The 21791-nt window shown below is 41.5% G+C and overlaps 1 long non-coding RNA gene across 1 annotated transcript; it reads right to left on the minus strand.

Annotated features, from left to right (window-relative positions):
- Nucleotides 1–284: 284 nt before the first annotated feature.
- On the minus strand, nt 285–2759 carry LOC120659749. The gene is made up of 2 exons (XR_005669161.1): nt 2356–2759; nt 285–586 (listed from the first exon to the last, which is right to left on the minus strand). It is a non-coding gene; the product is annotated as an uncharacterized LOC120659749 (long non-coding RNA).
- Nucleotides 2760–21791: the final 19032 nt, after the last annotated feature.

The following is a 21791-nucleotide window of genomic DNA, read 5'->3' on the forward strand; positions in this document are numbered from 1 at the left end:
ATCTTCAGCTCAACAGATTTTTATTCATCTTCAGCGCACAATTAGGTCGTCGGCCGTAGTGAGAAGTACCATGCATGTGACCATCGCCCAATTTGCACTCGATTTAGGTTAAAATTATTAATTAATCCATTAAGATGAGAGTTAACACGTGTCCGCCTCTCGATACGCCACGTGTTAATTCACATCTTAGAAGCACTTAATCAATACAATTCACCTAAACCGATCGCAAATTCGGTAGTCCCGGTACGTGTTTGCCACATGCCCAGGATTAAGCACACGTACCATTATACAATCACGTACATTGCCGATGATCCACAAAGAGCAATTTTACACACTTAATATTACAAGTTCGATATACGTGGGTTCAAACTAACTTCTGTTACAAGCCTTGGGCTCACGAAAACCATATTAAACATAAACTTAAAGTTTATTGCATTTTACATACTCTCACGGAGTTCGATTATGATAAAAACATACCAAGATAATGATGTCTTGCTCAATGACACCATCCCAGCCTCAACGACCTACTCCTCCCCCGTACCTAGGTTGGTGAGGTAGAAGTGGCCGAACACCACTTTCGGCTGATCTGTAACTAGGTTTAAAAAGCAACCTGAGTACAAAAGATACTTGCAAGTCTTACGCGATTAAATAAACAAGGATCATGCAAAGTCTCAAATAAAAGCTTTAAGGTTAAGTAATTATTGCATAAGCATGAGCTCTCTAGATTATCACCTAGTAAAATTAATTAGTATTGCCCGAACTCCGAGAAGTTTTAATTGATCGAGAGTATAAAATTCAACATATAAATGATCATAGATATGACATGAATCCAAAGCCAACAATACCGAAACTCTCTACGAAGAATTCGATGAACCAAGAGCTTGCTCATATCCGAGAGCGCGACAATTCGAATTGATTTAAACCTTGCAAGGGTATACTACTTTACCCACACGACGCAAGGACCATGTGACTCAACCAACCGGCCAAATTGGATGAGAGGGTACTCGCGTCAACCGTTCCCAACAAGACTTGACCATTGAACTTCACATCTAGCTTATGCGGAGAGTTACTTAGGTCCACCGGGGACACTCCCAAGCCTCTCTACATGGCCTCTTGGTCACGTATCTAGAACTGCGCATCAATGATCAAGTCAAAGAAGGTAATTGGCTCATCCGTACCATTATTTGGATATGTGGTAGCACCAAAAGTTGCTCAAGGCCGATGGCATCCACGGACGGTCCTTAATCAATCCAAACAGATATATGCCCATGTGACTTCTTTCTCTAGGCCCTACCATTCCGCTCGAATCTCGATACTACCTCTCCAACATTACCTCAGCTAACCAGTGTGATCAAGGACTATCGGTAAGTGTGATACTCCAGCTATTCTTTCTAAAAAGCAAGATGAGTATTCTAAGTAGAGCTAAGCATCTAATCAAATTAAGTTATTAACTGAGTAATATGTGGCAAGAATATGGTTAAATAATTCAAGGAAGGATAGTGCATCAAAGTAGGTATAAGAATTCAATACATACATAATATATATAACCCAACATTACCCAAGTGAGATAACTAAACTAATCAAATTAGATAGGTGCAAGGAATCATGCTTAGCTGCTTGTCTTGGTTAACTTCGGGCTCGACCACGAACTGGACTCAGGGTTCAGGCTCAACAGACTCGGTGGGCTCGACGGGTTTCTATTATTACTTAAGAAAATCACAAATTTCAGCTGTCCTATACAAGATAAATCAGAAAAGGCATCCAAACTTGATTGAACAAAACTAAGAAAATTGCCACAGATACTAGGTATGAACACAAAGCCAACAGAACTGGTTTTACCATTTTATCATTTTTCCACAAAAAGTTCTACATTAAACCATTTTCAGACAAAGCATATAAAAACACACTAAGACCTTAATAAATAGTAGATAAACATTAAAACAAGTTGTACTACTGGAAAGAGCATTTCACAAGGAACCTAACAAACTTTGGTTTGGCATTTTTAGAGTAGTACACAAATTACTAAGCATTTAACTCACTTTTGCAACATTAAATCGTAGATAATTCTACAGCAAGATAACATGCAAAACAACATTTTTCATGAGTAGACCTAAGTAAGAGGAAGCCATCAAAATAAATTTCACATTTTTCGGAGCTATACTCATGTTACTATGATTTTTGTAAACTCAAAACACACACAAGTACAACAAGCATCTCTTATTAGCTTCCACTGTTCATCTTCTACCCACACAGAACACGCACGCAGCACGGTGGCGAGGCTCACTACTCCCGCCAGCAGCGAGCAGGGGCGGAACAGCACGAGCAGAGCGCGGCCCAGGGTGAAGGGGAGCTCACCCAAAGCGCAGATGAAGGAACGGCACAACAGGGAGGCGCCACGGCGAGCAGGGACGACGACGGGTGGAGGTGCTCGTCGGCGGCCCTACACGGCGAGGGAACGGGCCGGATTAGGAGGGGAACGGGTCAAGGAGAAGGGGGAGATACTCCCTGCGCGAGGAATCGAGCCACAGTTCATCGGAGACGACGAATCGACGGCGGCGGTGGAGCTCGGGCTGGCGCCAAAGGTGGAGAGGGAAATGGGGAGCTAGGGTTTGGCAGGCAATGGGGTCGGCTAGGTTCTATAGGGGCGAAGAGGAGGCGAGCGGCTTGGTCGCGGATGAGGTCGTGCACAGCGCACGGAACGAGGATGGCCAACACATGGAGTCTGCGCCGGACGTGCAGCACCGGTCGGACCAGTGGCCTTCGCTGGTCTGACCGGCCGCGGGTTGGGTCGTGACAATGTACTTAGCATGCATCTTCACCAACCAGTCAATTGGGAATGGTCCAAATGCCTGAGGATCTGCGTCCGGTGACTAGGTAGTACTCTGCCAAGATTAGAGGTCCAGCCTCCGCTTTCTTCAGCAACCAGTTACATCTGATTCTATGGAGAGAGAACTTCCAGTTTATTCTAAACCAAGATTCCTGATGATGCCTCACATTCCTACTGGGCTTGGGTCTGATCTGTTTCTTACTTGAAATTTAGGGAGGACTGATTGAACATGGTTCTCTAAGACTGAACTGTATACAAAAGTGGAACATCATCCTTGGTCACAAGAGTGATCATTTATATAGTTGTAATGGAAACATAGACAAAAAATAACAGAGTTGTGTAATGCACCAAAGCCATCTAAAGACCGAAGAAGTGAGTACTTGAGTAAATTCTTTATAAGCAATGTTTCGCAACTTACGTGCTACGTTTAAAATGTGCTCATAATTCTACAGGATGCCATTTGCACAATCTAAAATATATGTGAAGCTAGAGATGAAATATACAGAGACTTTCGAGTCCTGCAAACTTTATTTACTAACATCAAAACCGTAGGATATGATAGATTGCTCGGATTCGTGGGTTGTGTATAAGGGCATAATCACTGTGATTAGTCCAGGTAAACACACAGCACTGGGCCTGGCTATGGGTTTCGTCGGCCCGGCTGAGGAACACTTACTGGCTATGTTATAATAGGAAAACTTACTGTGCGACAAAAACACCACACAAGCAACCGACGAGAAGGTGCGCCAATCATCGCCGTCGCGCGCGCAACTGGGTGTCACAGTGTCGCAGAAGGCCCAGCGTAGCACTCAGCACTACTACATAACAGGACTTTGTTCCAGACCATTTGTCCCGACTGGCTTTGGGCCCGGGACAATAGGTGGCTTTTGTCCCGGATCCATCGGCTAGCCGGGCCAGCGGGGGACAGGGGCCTTTTGTCCCGGTTGGTGCCTCCAACCGGGACAAAACTCCGCCCTCTTATCCTCTTCCCTCTCCCCCCACCCGAGCCATTCAGCTCACTTATTCTTGCTGTTCTTGGCTCAGGAGAGGGAAATTCTTACTCATTTCTTCACCACATTTGTGAAGATCTTTGATTCCCCCGTCCATCCATCGGCGCTAAAGGTTTGGGGCTTGTTTTTCTCTTCTTCCTTCGCTTGTGTAGCTCATTTCATGCTTTAGAAATAGAAAAAATATGTAGCTCATTTCTTGGACATTTAGATTGCATATGTAGGTGTGATTTTCTTTTAGATTTAGATGAGCATGTGGATAGTAGAAATTTTTAGAATGAGTGTAGACACTTCATGTGGTTTACTTGTATATATGACCATATTGCGGATAGTTGATTTTTGTATTAATGAATGAATTAATGAAATGAGTATATTAGAATTTTTTGTATTATGAATGGATTATTTTGACACTCTAGTGATGTATTCGTTCATGCTTACACTGAAACCATCTAGAAACTTACAAAATTTTTATTTCAAAACAAGTATACGCCGTTAATCTCCATTCAATGGTGGTGGCACTACATTTCGAGGATACACGATGCGTTATAAGGATGTCACCAATGGGCTGGTCGCAACACCAGCACTTGCGGTTAATACAAACACACCATTTGGCACAGTCAGCGTGGCCGTTGTTGCACTGAGAGCATATCAACCAGCATGCTGCCTGTGCCAAGTGCTGTGTTCCTATCAACCATAAATGTTGGTGTTGCGACTGGCCTATTGGTGACCTACATGTACAGCACCGTGTCTCCCCGAAAGACAGTGTCATTACCGCAGGGTCGAGGTTACCGACATATACATTTTCTGAAATAAAGTTTTTTTTCTTCTAGAGGGTTTCTGGATATTGAAAAGAGTGTTCTCCTGGAACTGAAGGGTGTCAAAATAATTAGGAGTTATTGAGATTTCTTTCCATTAATTAGAGATTTCGTCTTTTTTATATGTTTTCATTGTTATTTACAAGTGTAATTAATCTGAACATTGTAATTGTAATAGTAAATAATATTTGCATTGTAATTGTAAGAATTTATAATTTTGTGAAAAATAAAAGTGTTTTCCAGTAAAATATGGCTTCAGCAGCTGGAGGGAATGGCGGCGGTGGGGGTGATCGTTGTCCTTCTCGAGAGAAGGGCACAACTCCTATAGGTCGTCGGTGTAAGAAACCTAGCGTTTTTCATAGGGCAGCGCTCCGTTATTTGGAAAAAGAATATAGAGAATGTGTGGCAAGGGGCGAGGAACCTCCGTTTGATCTTGAGAATTTGTTGCGGTGTTACGGTTCGTCACCAGCAAACTCGGAGATTTCAGCTCCGCCATCTTCTTCTGCGCTAGCAAGAAATCCGTCAGAGCATTCTGCTTTCCCACGCAAGGACGGTTGAAAACCTATGTGTTATTGTGCGAATTTTTAAGTTGCATGGTGAGTACTCCTTTGTTAAGTTCTGTAATGGATTAAGTACTCCTTTTAATTAATCATGATGTATGATAGATATTGCAGATCTTTTAATTATTTATGTTATATCACATTTAGTTTAATTTAGGTTTGATATATTTTATTTATTCGATATGTGTAAAGAATTCAAATCGATTTCTTTAAAATGCAAATGGACTGGCAATGGATATACAATGCTGACCGACGAACGAATTTATTGAAGGCCTGCATTATTTTTTGTCTGTGGCTGAGGCAAACAAGCAGAATGGTTTTATGTGCTGCACGTGTGCTCATTGCAACAATAACAAGGATTACTCATCTTCAAGAATCCTACACAGCCACATTTTCGCAAATGGTTTCATGGAGAAGTATGTTTATCGGACGAAGCTCGGAGAACAGGGGGTTACCATGGAAGACAATGAAGAAGAAGATTTTGACGACCACTTTCCCGGGAATGCTGGATTCGGTGCATTCGATGATAATATTCCCATGGAAGAGCCCGAAGTAGATGTAGCAGAAGATGATCCCAGCGACGATCTAGGGCAGGCACTGCACAATGTGCGGGCAGACTGTGAGAGTGAAATGGAGAGGTTGAAGTTTCAGAAAATGTTAGAGGACCACCGTAAGTTGTTGTACCCAGATTGTGAAAATGGATTGAAGAAGCTTGGCACCACCTTTGAGTTGCTGCAATGGAAGACGACAAATGGTGTATCCGACAAGAGATTTGGTGAATTACTGAAACTTGTTAAAAAAATACTTCCTAAGGACAAGGAATTGCCTACCACAACGTATGAAGCCAAACAACTTGTTTGCCCTCTAGGATTGGAAGTGCAAAAGATACATGCATGTCCCAACGACTGCATCCTCTACCGAGGCAAGTACGAGAATTTGGATGCATATCCCGTATGTAGTGCATTGCATTACAAGATCAGAAAAGATTATCCTGGCGATGTCGAGGGGGAGCGTCCCCGGAAGAGAGTTCCTGCGAAGGTCATATGGTATTCCCCTATAATACCATGTTTGAAGCGTCTATTTAGAAATAAAGATAATGCTAAGTTGATGCGATGGCACAAAGAGGAACGCAAGCAAGACTCGATGTTGAAACACCCCGCTGATGGGTCGCAGTGGAGAAAAATAGATAGAACGTACCTTGAATTTGAATTGGATTCGAGAAACAAAAGGTTTGGTTTGAGTACGGATGGCATGAATTCTTTTGGTCAGATGAGCAGTGGTCATAGCACTTGGCCTGTGACTCTTTGTATGTACAATCTTCCACCATGGCTCTGCATGAAATGGAAGTTCATAATGATGCCAGTGCTTATCCCGGGCCCAAAGCAGCCAGGAAATGACATTGATATGTACCTAAGACCATTGGTCGAAGAACTCTTATTGCTCTGGGGCGATGAAGGTGTATGGATATGGGATGAATACAAACAGGAAAACTTCAACCTACGAGCATTGCTGTTCGTAATGATCAATGACAGGCCTGCTCTTAGTAACTTGTCAGGACATTCGAACAAGGGATATAAAGCATGCACACACTGTTTAGATGATACCGATAATATATGGTTGACTCACTGTAAGAAGGTTGTATACATAGGTCATCGTCGGTTTCTTCCCATCAGGCATTCGGTACGAAAGAAGGGCAAGCATTTCAAAGGCCAAGCAAACCACCGAACAAAACCGATGCACCGTAGTGGTAAAGACGTCTTCGACATGGTAAAAGATCTAGAAGTTATTTTTGGAAAGGGTCCTGGTAGCCAACCTGTTCCGAACGAAAACGGAATGGCGCCCATGTGCAAGAAGAAATCTATATTTTGGGAGTTACCGTATTGAGAAGTCTTAGATGTTGGTCATGCAATTGATGTGATGCACCTCACGAAAAATCTTTGCGTCAACCTGATAACATTCTTGGGAGTTTGCAGAAAGACAAAAGATACAACGTATGAAAAAACGAGATGCCTTACATCCACAACAGTGAGATAATGGACGAGAATACTTAAGTCCTTCCAGCTATACTCTTAGCAAGGAAGAGAAGGAAAGCATGTTTGACTGCTTGAGCAGTATAAAGGTTCCATCTGGATACTCATCCAATATAAAAGAAATCCTAAATTTGGCATTGAAAAAATTTACAAATCTCAAGTCCCATGACTGCCACGTGCTTATGACCGAACTTTTTTCGGTTGTGTTGCGGGGGATTCTGCCTGATAACGTCCGATTAACCATCGTGAAGCTATGTGCCTTCCTCAACGCAGTTTCTCAGAAGGTAATTGACCCGGACAATTTGATAAAGCTGCAAAACGATGTGGTGCAATGCCTTGTTGGCTTTGAGTTGATATTTCCACCATCTTTCGTCAACATCATGACACATCTTCTAGTGCACCTTGTGAAAGAGATTGATATCCTCGGACCAATATTTCTACACAATATGTTCCCATTCGAAAGGTTCATGGGGGTACTCAAGAAATGTGTTCGTAATCGAGCTCGTCTAGAAGGAAGCATCGCCAGTGCCTACGGAACTGAGGAGGTTATTGACTTTTGTGTTGACTTTATAGATGACCTTAAACCGATTGGGGTCCCTGAATCGCGATATGAGGGGAGACTAAATGGAAAGGGTACATTAGGAAAGAAATCTTATGTCTGCACAGATGATTTCTCATTCAAGAAAGCGCATTATGCGGTTCTTCAACAATCATCCTTGGTTGACCCGTATATCGAGGAACACAAGAAGATTCTGCTCTCCGAATTCCCGGAAAAGTCTGAGGCATGGATTACACGTGAGCACATGAACACTTTCGGCAGGTGGTTGCAGAAGCATCTAATGCATAACTTGGATATAAGTGAACAACTGTTCTTATTGGCTAGGGGACCATCTTGGAATATCTTAACATACCAAGGGTACGAGATAAATGGTAACACATTTTATACGATAGCCCAAGATAAAAAGAGTATCAATCAAAACAGCGGTGTCCGTATGGATGCCACGGACAATAATGGAAAAAAGGACACATATTACGGCTACATTGAAGAGATATGAGAGCTAGATTATGGTCCCAATTTCAAGGTGCCTCTATTTCGTTGCCAATGGGTTAAGCTATCTAGAGGAGGGGTAACAAGAGATGAGTATGGGATGACAATAGTTGATCTCAACAATCTTGGGTATAGAGATGAGCCGTTTGTCCTAGCCCAGGATGTCGCTCAGGTTTTCTACATTAAAGACATGTCCAGCAAGCCAAAGAAGGGGATAAACAAGCAAAAAGATGAGCCTAAGCGACACATTGTTCTATCAGGGAAGAGAAACATCGTTGGAGTGGAGGACAAGATAGACTTGTCAGAAGAATATAATAACTTTGTTGCCATTCCACCTTTCGAAGTAAATGCTGATGCATGCATCCTGCTAGCCAATGATGATGCTCCATACTTGCGCCTGATCATAATCAAGAGACATTTGTCAAGAGAAAGTTTGTTACCGCTAATCTTTCATGTACTTGAATCATTTCCTATTATTGTATACAAAAGTAATAACAATTCGAATACTTTTATTATATATGTACTGTACCATTATCATTTATATGTTATATATATATATCATTTTTTATAGTTTTCACTTAATTATCAGACTCAAGTATAATTTTCATACAATAATATGGATTACTCAACTAATTTTATTTATTTCATGAAATTAAATTCACATTAACACACTATACTCTCTCATTAACACACACAATCTCACTAACACACACTATCTCACAAACTCACACAGTACACATTAATGTCATGAAATTGCTTCGTTTTATGTTAAACTCACTTTTTAAACATTAATATCGTGATAGAACCCACTTTCTGTCGAAAAGCAAAAGTTTGAAAAAATTTATTCACTTAATATATTTTTGCATGGTGAAAATAAAAATATGATTTCAAAAAACTTAGATATTTCATTGACCCAATCACTTGAATGAAAATTAAATATTTTTGTTGCGTGTATCAAGTGTATATAGAGATAAGAAATTTGTTCTATAATTTTTGGAACCATAATTTTTTCCCGGGTATTAACAAATAAAATCCTATTTTAAAAGAGAAGTAAAAAGAACCAAAAATAAACAAAAGATTAGGCGGGAACGAGGGAAAACAGGCCCCTTTTGTCCCGGGTGGTAGATCCACCCGGGACTAAAGGTGGGCCGCGGGCTTGGAATTTTCCCGGCCCGCCTAAAAATCCCTTTTGTCCCGGGTGAAGCCACCACCCGGTTGTCCCGGGTGGTGGTTTCACCCGGGACAAAAAGCCCCCAACCCATATATCTCCTTCCACCTCCGCCCTTCCCCCAACACTTGGTCATTTCTTGATCTGCACCTTGTACCGCCGCCGTCCCTTGCTCCCACCGCCTCCTGCTCGTCGCCGTCATTGTCCCTGATCGCCACCGTCCCCCGCCACCAGAGGACGCGCCGACCGAGCTCCGCCACCAAAGGACGCGCCGACCGAGCTCCGCCGCCCCACCGCGCCGTCAGTCCCGAGCTCCGCCATCCCCGAGCGCCGCCCCAAGCTCCGCCGTCCCCGAGCGCCGCCCCGAGCTCCGCCGCCCCACCTACCTGTCAGTCCCGAGGTCAGCTGTCCCCGAGCGCCCTCCCCCCCCACCGCGCCGTCGTCCCCGATCTCCGCCATCCCCGAGCCCCCACCCCGAGTGCCGTTGACGTCGTCCTCCTCCCCGCTCGCACGCCGTCGTCCACGACCTCCGCCTCGCCCGTGCGCCGCCCCGAGCTCCGCCGCCGCGACCTCGCTACCATACGTGAGTACGCCGACCGTGGGCCACCACCGCCCCGGCCCCCAAACCCTAAAATTTTTGTGAATTCATGCTCAAATTTTAGTGATTTATGATCAAATTTTAGTGAATTTTGTTCAAATTAAAACCATAGTTTGATGTAAATTAGGTGTTAATTTGATTAATGTGTTAATTTACAAATTTGAGTATATTTAATTTGTTTAATGTGTTAATTTGTAAATAGTAAATTAGGGTATTTATTTTGATGTAGTATGAAATTAGTTGAAAATGAATTTTAGTAAATTTAATTTGTTTAATGTGTTAATTTTTTTGTGTGAATTTCATAAATTGTAAATTATGGTATTTAATTTGATGTAAATTACGTGTTAATTTTTTTAATGAGTTAATTTATAGTGAAATTATATTTAATTTATAAATATATTAATGTGTATGTATATGTGTATGTCTGTACGTACGCCGATCCAATCTTCGTCCAGCTAAACGTACGCTGATTCCATCGTATTCCATGTAAACGTAGTCGTCCGATCCTCGTCCATCTACTCGTACGCCGATCCTCGTCCATCTACTTGTACGCCAATCCAATCCTCTTCCATGTAAACGTAGTCGTCCGATCCAATCCTCGTCCATGTAAACGTTGTCGTCCGATGCAATACTCGTCCATCTAATCGTACGACAACAACAACATAGCCTTTTTTCCCAAGCAAGTTGGGGTAGGCTCCATCTAATCGTACAACGATCCAAAGAAATGTCCAGCTAAATGAAGTCCGATCCAAACGTAGTCTTCTACTCGACCGGGGCAAATAAGGACTTTTTGGAATCCTTGTGACTATATCTATTCTGTAAAGTAGAATTGATTTATATCTATTCTGTGACTATATCCTTGTGACTATATCTATTCTATGACTATATATTAAGTAGAATTGATTTATAGATATATTATTAGAATTCAATTATGGATATAGTGTTTTCTTTAATTATAGAGATATAGTGAGAAATAGAGAGAATTTAGAGAGAAATAGAGAAGGAAATAGAGAATTAGAGAGAATTTCTATTATGATGTATTCAAAGACTTAATTTATCATGTATTTATGTGAATATGTGAATTTTTTAGAGAATTTTCTTAAGGGTTTTATTTGTATTTATTTTTTAGTTACAATGGACCCGCGACAACAAACAGACGCGGAAGACGAACAGTTCCTGTTGAATATGATTGCCGAAGGTGGTGGTGCACAAGGAGATGCCCCCGAACAAACTGATGATGGCAGCAATACCGACATATATTTGAATATGTCCGGTGACGGAATTGAGGCACCATCCATTCAGCATGACGCTGCTGCAGAGCAAGATGAGGCTGCTGGTGAACAAAGGGCTAATGTACATATCACAACTATATTTACTTGGATTGAACATCATATTTTCATCTGAATCTATATGAATACTATATAAGTATATGAATGTTTTTGTATAGCTGTCTGGATCATCGTCGCAGCAGAAAAAGACGAAGCGAGGCCCGACAAAGAAACTGGGAGGGCGGTACATAATAATGGAAGTTGGTCCAGATGGTGAACCGATCGCTCCAGAAGCTGCCGCCAAAAAATTCGTAAGACAATCCGGATGTATTGTCAGGAACCACATCCCGATCAGCTTCAGGCTATGGAAAGCTTTCAATCCAAGCGAGAAATGGGATGCGGTACCCGAGAGAGAAAAAGAATGGTGCTAGCGGGAGCTTAAGAAGAAGTTCATGGTTTTAGCTGAATTAGAAGAGATATGCAAGCGCTTAAGAAGAACTCATTAAGGAGACCTCCAGAACAATACAGTGATCTTCTTAACATGATGAAAAAGTAATTCTACCACTACTCCGTCGATGATCGATACTTTGAATCACTTTGTTACTTGACTATAATTGTTCTAATCATGCACAGGGTTTGGAAACAAGTTGCTAAAAATCATCCATGCAAATTGGACAAGGAATTGAAGATCAAGACAGATTTTGCGATACGCACTTGGATGATTCGTTGCACGTTTCATTAGTTTTATTATATATTCATATAAATACCTGATAATTTCTTCTTTCTTAAAGTGTATGAGGCAGAAACAAGGCACTAATTTATGCGCATACTATGTATGCGAGAACCGGGACAAAAGGGTGCACCAGGCACGTGGCGCTGGCATACCAACCGGGACAAAAGGGTGCTTTTTGTCCCGGTTGCCAGACTTGGGATAAAAGAGCACTCCCTTTTGTCCCAGCCTGATATTCCCGGTTGGGAAACCGAGACAAAAAAATTTCCCAATCGAGACAAATCGCATGTTCTGTAGTAGTGCAGGCTCCCGCCGCGCCGCGCAGCCTTTACCCAGCCAAAGCCACTGTACTAGAGGAGGAGCGTGACGCAAGCATATAAAACTACGTGTAAACATACCTCTAACGAAAAAATATATCATTCACAAATGAATAAGCCAAATTAAATTCTGATTGAACCGTTGTATGTGTTACGACGAGATCTTTAAAATAAAATCACACTTGATAATATTTAAACAGATTTTCTTTTGAATCATTTTTCCTTTCTTCTATAACATTTAGTTTTATTCTTAGAACAATTTATATCTTCTTAGAATCATGAAGGTAGAACAATTTGTTTGCGAATGTGGAACAATTTGGTTGTGAAGCCAGAACAATTGTTCCACCTTCATGATTAAATTGTTCTGACTTTTTAAAAAATGTTCTAAAATTATTTTGTCAAAACATGGTCAACTGTGGTCCAGTTTTGAAGCTCTCGAGACAAAGAACACAATGGTACAATCAAAATTTAATTTGAATAAATAGTTTAGAAACCATGAGTATTTTAACATCGTTGTTGACATTTGATTGCATCCTGTTACATTATCAAATATTAATTTACTTCTTTGTATTCTCCTGTCACTTTCATTGATCTGTTCGCATATGCCAACGGAACTACTACAAAAACGATTTGTAGCAACGACTCAATTTTTTTAGGGGCGGACCTAAATTTAATCCGCTGCTACAAATGGGTCTCGGTACTGTAGCAACTCACCTGCTCCTAGAAACACCATTTATATAGCCCCCCCCCCCCCCCCCCGCTGCCCTTAAAAATGACGTCCATTTTAGGGGCGGCCGGTGGGGTGAGCCGCCCCTACAAATGGTGTTTCTAGGGGCGGCTCAACCCCCCCCCCAAACCGCCCCTACAAATGGCTCCATTTGTAGGGGTGAGCCGGCCGCCCCTATAAATAGATTTTTAGGGGCGGTTCAACCCCCGACCCGCCCCTACAAATATATGTACACGTAATTCTTGTCATTTGTAAGGTTTTTTTGTTTGCTTTTTTGGCTCAAATGGTACTCTCTTTATCTCTCGCTTGATTTAGGCCTCCATGGTGTGGATTAGCCATTTGCGAGACTATTTGCCTCAAACTTTTGGATGAAGTTGTGCTATTTTAGTAGGAGAATAATATTATCTAAGCATTTGGACTAGATCTAAGTTTTTTGTCACGCCTTACTCCAATTGACACTTGGACTCATTGTGGATATGTTTCGAAAATGAATCCGTACAGTACCCAATCATCCAACAAACCCGATATGACTTCATGAAAACTCATAAACAAATGATACTAACATAAGTTCACAGCTACACGCATAGTGTGCAATACATAGTCACAACTCACAAACCACACTTAGAGATAGAAGATTTAACAAAAGTTCAATTGCATGCCTACATTACATCATCTAACGAATATTATTCCGAAGCAAGAGGTAGTCAACATACTTAACATCGCCAATCTTGTACCCCAGGGCATCGTCAATGAAAATCAATGCACGGATAAGTGTGGTGTCATTTGCTTCACTTCTACGAGGAAGTGCTTTGCCCTAGACGGTGAACATTAGTTCTGCGGTAGGATCTGGCGTAGTTCGAAATAGAAAAGAACGCTGGTAGAGACCTTCCCTTGTATATATTGGTCCCTCCTCATCAGTAGAATAATAACCCAACTGCTCCACGGCTTGACATAAAATTTCTTCTAAACTCATCGCCATAAAGGTGTTACCAAATATATCCTGCAATGGAGATGGAATACAAATATTACAAACTGCTTTGATTAACAAAATTCACATACTATGTCATGTAGAAACTATCATAATTCTTTAAATTAACAAAATTCACATACTATGTCATGTAGATTTTCTCGTGAAAAGCTCTCACATAGACTAACAATATCATGTTGATTCTGTGGAAGTGCTTTGATTTTGAACCATGACAAATATGGAATCAGGTAACCATAGCTCTCAAGTTCCAAAAGACATACTTTTATGGTAGTTCTTTCATAAGTCATCTGAACTAGTGATTCTTTCCCACTAGCCACTATTGGCATCATGGTACCTAGATCTTGTCTTAATGGTACCTCGAAAGAGATTGTCATTTTCTTGAATTGTAGGCATTCTGTGGTTACCACCTGAAGAGGTGTACCACCTAGGTACTGTAGTACCTCAGTAAGCCATTTAAAATAATTGATTTGCTGCATTAGAGGTAACATAACATTAATAAGTATGCAACATTCTTATTTATCAGGCCAACAAAGGATCCTAGACAAAAGATGGGTCGTACTATGCTTGGAGTTGTAATGTTCTGTTGAGAACATCATCTCGGTCTAGTCCTGTTGACTCTGCTGAAAGTGATGCCAGGAGGGCGAGCCAGAGGCAAAGGGTAATCCTGATGCGGCATACCACCACCAAAGCCACCACTTGCCATATGTCTTCATACAAATATTATGCATATTTCATACAAAAATTAACATGTGTTCAATTCTCAAATTTACTACCTAATTTCAATAACTAAATTTTCAAATGTAGGATCTCAAATTAACTAGCCAATTTCACTTACTATATTTCTTATTCTCAAACTAATTAGCTAATTTGACTAACTACATTTCACATTATCAAATTAACTAGCTATTTTCAATAACCACATTTCAAATTCTTAAATTAACTAGTTAATTTCAATAACTACATTTCTTATTCTCAAACTAGCTAATTTCACTAACTACATTTCAAATTATCAAATTAACTAGCTATTTTCAAAAACTACATTCCAAATTATTAAATTAGCTTGCTAATTTCACTAACTAAATTTCACACTAACTAGCTAATCATATACAATAATAACAAAATAAAAATAAATCATGAATCTCACCTTAGCTCAGATTCGGTGCTGGAGATGCGGGTCGCGGGCGTCGGAGGAGCTCAACTATGGGCGGCGGGGGAGGTTGACCACGAGCAGCGGAGGAGGCGCGGGTTCGGCAGGAGGGGGGTTGCAAGGCGGGGGGGAGGCGCAGGCAGAGGTGTCGCGGGCGGGCACCAGTGGTGGGGCGGGTCGGGCGCGGGAGGGTGGAGGATCGAAGCGGGTCGGGTGCGGGCGGGGGGGGCGCGGGGTTGGGGGTCAGGGGCGACGGCTTTGGAGGAGGCGGCAGTGTCGGGCGTGGGCGAAGGTGGCCGTGGTCGGGTCAGCGCCGGCGGCAGCTTGGCCTATCCTCGACCTCCGAAGAAAAATCCAAGTCCAATATATATAGGCAACAATTTGTAGGGGCGGGTGGGAGCATCAACCGCCCCTACAAATCTATTTTTAGGGGTAGGTGGGGCCTAGGAATCCATTTGTAGGGGCGGGCGAAGCCCCCACCCGCCCCTACAAATCGTTTCATAATTTTTTCTGAAAAATTATTTAATATGAAAAAAAATAGCAAACCACATCTAAAAAATGTGAAATTTTCACCATTAGCGTATAATGACCTATGGATCTGGTGAAAAAAACCAAAAATGCAATTGATGTTTTTTAGTGTTTGAAAGTGTGCAAAAGACAAAGTTGCTCTTATGTTGTATAAGAGAGTAGTGTGACATAGTAGAGGTTAAAGTTTGAACACATTCTCTTATTATATACACTGAAATGTAGCTTTGCAATTTTTCTTATGTTTTACACATCAAAATACGCGTATGGTAAAAATTTCAGTATTTTTTAATATTGTTCACAATATTTTCTGATATAAGGAAATTATTGAATTAAATATGGAAAATGATTTCTAGGGGCGGGTGGGAGCTTCACCCACCCCTACAAATCATTTCTAGGGGCAGGCGGCACCCGCCCTTACAAATCGTAATACTATAAATATCAAAGGACTTAGAAATCCCCTGGCGCGCGCGAGAAGACGCGGGAAGGCTGCCAAAACTTTTTGGTGCTCCCGCCGCCGTCGTCCCCTCCGCCGCCCCCTCTGCCGCTCCCTTCGCCGCCCCCTCCGCCGCTCCCTTCGCCGCCCCCGCCGCGTCCTAGCTCAGATTGAATTCCCAATACCTCCCATGTCCACATAACATGGCACCAACCGTATATGAAGACATTATGTTTTAAGTAAAACCTCCAAGCTTCTCGCATGCACATATTGTCCAATGACTTTGTCCACTATATATAGGCACATGCCCCTCCGTTTTATAAAGTTATAACGTCGCAATGATGGGAGCATATATATCATCTACGGATACAAGTATATATGCTCTTTGGGCGACTGGATCCACATGAGAAGCCCTTTCTCAAACTTCCATGGGAAATAAAATTAATTATTCAGTTTAAATAGCTAAAGGTCAATGCAACTCTGTAGTGAAACTACTCGGCATATCTAAGTTTCATTGCCTAATTACCACATTTCGTTGTAGATAGTATAAGATATTACATTAAATATTATATACTAGGTTTAGAAATTAGGTTTCCACATATACCTCAGTTCCCATACATGAAAAATTATGTCAACTGAAAGACCGGATCAGGTGCACTAGCCTAAGAGGGGGAGGGGGTGAATTAGGCAACTAAAAACTTAGACCTATGGCTTCAATTAAATTGCACAATATTAAACTAAAATATGCTATCTATATGTGCAACTATTGTTGTTCTAGTGTAAAACCCCTATCCCAAAAGAGTTTAGCAACCTATAGCCTTTCCTATCAAGAAACTACTCTATGAAAGTAAAGTCACATAAAGATTGCTAGTATAAAATGTGGAAGCTTAAAGAGAGGGATAGGAGGAAGCAAATTCAAGACGAGGGTATTTATCCCGTGGTTCAGTTAGCCACAAAGGCACATCCACATCCACATTGTTGAAGCACTCACTAAGAGTATCGCTTCTCGAAAATCAAGTCTCTTCCGCGGACTCAACCACGGTCACCTTGATCCGGGTTCCACTAAGGAGCTTCTCCACAAAGGATGGGGGTCTCCACGTCCCCAGCACAAGGATGTCGTCGCCGCTCCACACCAAGTCGGAGGGTCGATGACGTTGCCGGCGAGCCACCAAGCTCCAAGGGGCTGGCACACCAAGATATCTTCTTGGTTCAACAAAGAACCACAGCACAAAGGCTCAAGGCCTTGCTTTCTCACTCACTAAGAGCTAATTTAGCACTAACACTCTCAAGAATGTGTTAAGGGCTAAAGATATTATCACTAAGCTCTTGGATGGCTTGGAGATGTTCTTGGGTGTGGGTGTGATGTTCTTGAACTCCAGCAAACTTCAAATGACCGGGGAATCACATATATATAGGCCTCCAAGCCCATAGGGCCGTTAAGAGCCATTGGCCACTTTTCTGCGAGGGCACCGGATAGACCGGTGGTACGGCTCCGGTGTATCCGGTCACTCACAGCTCTGCACTATCCGTTGGCCTTCTGACAGCCGACGTGGCTATCACCGTTTAGACCGGTGCTTTGTCATCGGTTCATCCGGTGCAACTTCTCTCCCTTGCAGCTGTCGCAGTATTACATCGATGCCTTGCTCCGGTGACCACCGGTGTAACCGGTGCTGAAGAAATTCTCCTCGGCTGCTTGACATGCTCTCTGGTGCATGATAATGTGCTTGCACCGACGCCACCAATTAGTACCACTAGTGTAACCGGTGCTACTTGATCTTCTCCCCTTCGGCTAGGCATTGCTTGGCCCTATTGCACCGGTGGTATAGCACCGGTGTATCCGATGCCAACCTGTTAGACCGGTGCTGTGCCACCGGTGCATCCGATGCAACTGGTTTCTGGCTTTCTGCTGAACTCATCCAATTCATTGTTTGTTTGAGTTCTTTCTTCGTGTTTTGCTTTGCTTGTCCTTTTTACTTCATCCCTGAGATCTATTAATGTTTACCTGACAAACTCATTAGTCCCATTGATTGCGTTGTTACTCAATCACCAAAATCACAAAACTATGGCCTAATGGGGCAATTTTCCTTACAATCTCCCCCTTTTTGGTGATTGATGACAACACAATCAAAGCAAGTATAATTTTTTAAAAAATTGAGAAATTGATACCAATTGAAATCTATTTGAAACCTCTTACACTTGCTTGGATGCTTACCATCATCCAATGGTTACTTGGCCTCCCCCTAAATCCATCATCCCCCTTTGTTTCTCCCTATTTTTGAATCAAAGTGGCTCCCTCTTAGGAAGATATTTATTTTCTCCTTGCTTTGATCCAAACTTCTCCCCCTTTGGAATCAAATCACCTAAAAAGCTTGACAAACCAAAATACTCAAAGGGAACAGTTAGTAGCCTAGGGAGTTAGTCCCATGATTTATGATCCAAATGTATGATATCGATGAAGATACCAATTGAGTGATTACTAAGGTAGATCACAAAAACACGAAACTAGCATGACATGAGCTAAGCTTTCCATAAAGTGTGTGTACAAAATGATAATGTGAAAATCAAGTGCACAACTAGATATTGAAGAGAAAGCTTAGATCATATCATGCACGGAGGTAGCCCTAAAATAACAAAGAATTGACAAGAATACCAATTGAAGGGGTTATAGACCATGCATACCTCCGGGAGATTGTAGTTACCTTGTATGTACCAATTTGAAAGTGACTTGCAAATGATTCCAATTGAAGTTGAATACCAATTGAAAATCTTTGAGGTCAAAGATACTTGGTACACCAAGGTGAACACATGCATGAGCACATAGTCTATGAACTTGGATGTAGAAATTTTTGTTCAATAGATCATGGCTCAATGTGAGACTACAAAAGATAAGTTTGAAAACATGTTAGTCTCCAAAATCACAAACCATAGGATGAACTCCCCCTAAATGTGTGCATTTAGTATTTGAATCACCAATAAAATTTATGCACATTGTTTATGACAACAACAAGAAGTTTACCCTATAGATTGTGCTCATGGTACACAAATAAAACACATACATCATGAAGTCCATGTACCATGAAGGGTAATATTGTGTAGCTTCCTACACACTTATCAAACCATGTAGGTTGCTCATGGGTTAGAATCATGACACAAGCAACCCAGCATATATAACACTAGGTGATGCAATGCATGCAAACATCCTAGCAAAAGTAATGAAGCTACATGATGTTTGAGTTGAAATCTAGCTACCATTACCTTATGGGGGACTTGGGCAACAAATGTCCAAGATGTAAGCTTGGCTTCTTTAGCTTGAATTCTTCATCTTCTAGTTAGCCAAGCCTCCAAATCCCCCTTAGCCTTTTTAGGCTTCAAGTCTCTTTTGGAACCCACACCATTTGAGGCACCTTCATATTGGTGATGACATCCTTGGGCACCCAAATGAAGTGATTCCAACTTCTTTCTTGCTTCCCAACCTTGTGAGCAACCATCTTGCCATTGGTTTTCTTCTTGATCATATAGGTGGTGCTATTGCTCTTGTTCCTCCGGTTGGGCTTGGTGTAGATGAGAGAACTCTTGATTGTGAGTTTCTTTTTGTTCTTCTCATTTGAAATCTTTTTCTTTGGTTGAGAACACTTGTTGGACTTGTGGTCTTTATGATGGCACTTTGAGAAAGTCACGGTGGACCCCTTCTCAAGCTTCTTCACCATGTCTTCACGGTTATCTTGAGAAAGTTGGAAATTGCTCTCTATGCTTTTGCCCTTCAATCTAGCCAAGTCCTTCATGAGCCTTTGTAATTCTGGCTTGAGCTCATCATTCTCCTTAGTAATGAGATCATCACATGATTCTACAACAACATTCTCAAGGCATTTCTCATTGCAAGGATTATATTTATCGATTGAATCAAAGGAAAAAGTTGAAGCATTATTAGTATCATTAATGCTCTCAATTTTCAACTTGAGCTCTTCATGCTCTTCGCTAAGCAATTTGAATTTGCATAATAAATTTTCATGGTTTGTAGCGAAGATAGCATTAAGATCATTAAGAGCATTAAGATTTTCAATTTCATTTAATTGCTTCTTAATTACTTTTTGGTGCTCATGAACTAATTCAAGAAGTTCTTCATATGAAGGAGAATCGGAGTCATCATCACTTACATCGCTTTCCATACCTTTGGCCATAAGGCAAGTGTTTGATGATGATCCCATGTTGGTGTGGGTGGTGAATTTCTTGCTTGATTCATCGCTTGAACTAGCACTTGATTTTTCACCACCACTAACCCATTCACCAAAAATGGCAAATGACTCATGCTTGGGCTTCTTCTCCTTCTTTTCTTTCTTCTTCTTGAATCTCTTCTCAACCTTCATAAGTTGGTGATGAGGCCCATCTTTGAGGAAGACCATATACCCTATTGAGTTGATTTCTTGCAAGTATTTGTTCATCTTTTTGACTTGCATATAGAGGTTGGGGTCCATTGGCTCTTTTTCATCATTTGAGGAGTTTTGGCATTCCTCCTCTTCTTCCTTCACTTGAGCTACCTTTGATGGCCATCTTCTTCAACTTTTTTACTTGCTTGCATGCAAGTGCGCTATGTGTTGGTGAAGAAGGTGGCGCTTTTGGCTTGATGTCATGGCGTAGCTCATGGGCGATCACCTTATTAAGGATTTGATTTGGTGTCAATGTGTTGATTTCTTTCTCATAGAGAATTGTGATCACCAAATCATACTCCGGCCTTCGGAGAGAGTGAAGGATCTTGCAAATGAGCTCCAAATCATCAGTTTTCTTCACATCTAAAGAGTTAATCTCATTCACAAGAATATTCAACCGTGAGTACATAGTTTCGGCATTTTCATCATCAAGTTGCTTGAAACTATTAAGTTTATCAATGAGAACATGATATTTTTTATTTGCAACATCTTTTGTGCCTTCACGGTTCTCACTAATAGTTTTCCAAAGTTCCTTAGCATTTTTGCAAGCAAAGACACGATTGAACACATTGTCACCAAGAGAGCTTAAAATAGCATATTTGGCTATCGCATCATGTTGCTTCTCTTGTTGACTATTGCCCTTCATTCCCTCACTAATTACCCTCCAAACATTTAGGCCCTTTGCTTGGAGGTGAGCTTCCATTAAAACCTTCCAATGTTGGAAGCCCTGCCGTCGAACCGTCAAGGAGGTCTTAAAGAATTCATCCCTTCCCAAATAGCTAACTCACTAGGCGGTGAACCCTAACCGATCAAGTAAGCCGGTAAACATAAATTGCCAATAGAATTGGTTTTCTTTGTGAGAGAAGTGAGTCCCAGCTCTGATACCAATTGAAAGACCAGATCGGGTGCTCTAGCCTAAGAGGGGGAGGGGGTGAATTAGGCAACTAAAAACTTAGACCAATGGCTTCAAATAAATTGCACAATATTAAACTAAAACATGCTATCTATATGTGCAACTATTGTTGTTCTAGTGTAAAACCCTATCCCAAAAGACTTTAGCAACCTATAGCCTTTCCTATCAAGAAACTACTCTATGAAAATAAAGGCACACAAAGATTGCTAGTATGAAATGCGGAAGCTTAAAGAGAGGGATAGGAGGAAGCAAACTCTTGACGC

The sequence above is a fragment of the Panicum virgatum genome, chromosome 2N (genome assembly GCF_016808335.1).
Source record: "Panicum virgatum strain AP13 chromosome 2N, P.virgatum_v5, whole genome shotgun sequence".
NCBI classification, from domain to species: Eukaryota; Viridiplantae; Streptophyta; class Magnoliopsida; order Poales; family Poaceae; genus Panicum; species Panicum virgatum.